General features: G+C 40.6%; 1 protein-coding gene across 2 annotated transcripts in view; it reads left to right on the top strand.

Moving 5' to 3' along the window:
- Nucleotides 1–1,691, top strand: part of schip1 (schwannomin interacting protein 1) — a 241,589-nt gene that overhangs the window by 141,423 nt on the left and 98,475 nt on the right. The window lies entirely within an intron of this gene.

Here is a 1,691-nt window from a genome sequence, read left to right as displayed (position 1 = left end):
ACCCAGACACACACACACACACACACACACACACAAACACACATAAATGGCAGGTGTCTCACCTTGGAGGCTGCCCATGTAGGGTTAAAACCAGGTTAGTTGCTCCCTCATTATATGCCAATATTGTCTGGCTGTTTGAAGGGAAATCTGGCAGTAAAGCCGAGCAGAGGAAAAGCCAGGAAGTGGCAACCGTCAGAAGTCAGACAAAAGACCATGAAAAGGAAATCCTGCTTCATTTAGAGAAAAATATGTGGCGGCAAGGCTCTTTCTGCCCATTGTTGTGGTCAGTGTTCTTTGTGTACTCTGGAGCTTTTGTTGTTGATGTTGGTTTTTTGACAAACTCTTGGCTGGAGAACAGTCAGTGTGCCTCTTCATGCAGCGTATTTGATGGGCTGACTGTGAGCAGCTGGGCAGGATGATAGAGCAGAAGGAGATGGCTGCAACTGATTGTTTAACTGAAATAAAAGACAATTGAATCCTATCTTGAAGTACATAAAATGTATGCATGCACCATTTATGCATTTAAACACTTGCATCCTTATTGAATTGTGTTATTTGTGGTGATCAACACTATTTAATGGCCAATTTAAAAAAACATACTGCAACTTTTTGTATACAATTTACTAAAAATGAATGAATGGACAATGAAAGGAAACTAGACTGAAAATAAAGAGGCAGATATAGTCATATGATGTTTTGCAAAGCAAGGCTTATGACCTATTTAGAGCAAGAGACACACAGATGGAGAAAGAGAGAGAAACACAGTTGAGGCAGCCAGTAGAGTTATGTCATGTGGACCTATGGGTGGGCGATATATTGAATAAACCCACTATATCTGGACTATATCCAGAAAACCCTATTTAATATATTTTATAAAGACTTAGTTTTATTGCAGACATGTTGCAGGGACAACTGAAAAAGTCATACTGGTGGAATTTTGTGAATCAAAGGGTTAAATTAAGCATTTATGAAGTACTTCAGAGGAAATTTCAAAATATAAAGATATTGTGTATCACAGTATAGCCTAAAAGCAACGCAATATTATTTATAGTCCATACAGCCCAGCCTATGTGGACCAAATAATCCCATAATGTTTATATATATACTCATTACCTTCCCCTCTACCTGTTTTTATTTGTTTTTTCAGAAATGTCATGAAAGGTTGAGTGAAAAAAAGGCTAAGGTGAAAAAGTTGGTACGAGCCCTATCAAAACAGAAACATAAGGATTGAAGAGAGTGTTGGACATAGTGATAGAAAAAAACTAAATTGATCGACAGAGGAGGCGTGTGAGTAAATGAGAGGGAGAGATTTCCCCTGCAGTGGTGAAGGTGCATATCAATGCTCTGTGGTCCAGATTAAAGTGCTGGCCTCCTCTTATCCTACTCTTCATAGCCCCTGCCTCGCTCTTTCTCATTCCTTCCCTCCTTCACTCACTCTGTCCTCCCCTTCCTGAGTTTTTCTCTTATCCAGCCCTCTTTCTAATCTGTTTCTCGACACTTTCCACCTCCCAACATTCATCACCCCTCACCCTCCTCTCCTCTTCAATTCTCCTTCTTCTTGTGGTCACTTCTCCGTTCTGCCTGCCCTCCTTCCCACCCTTGAATTCCCACTGTTTTCTCTCTTCACTCGCATGGGTTGTGTGAGAAATTGTCCACACTATACCTTGTCTCTCTCTCTCTCTATCTCTCTC

This window comes from Etheostoma spectabile, chromosome 3 (assembly GCF_008692095.1).
Source record: "Etheostoma spectabile isolate EspeVRDwgs_2016 chromosome 3, UIUC_Espe_1.0, whole genome shotgun sequence".
Taxonomy (NCBI): Eukaryota; Metazoa; Chordata; class Actinopteri; order Perciformes; family Percidae; genus Etheostoma; species Etheostoma spectabile.
This window is presented reverse-complemented; position numbering and strand designations above follow the sequence as displayed.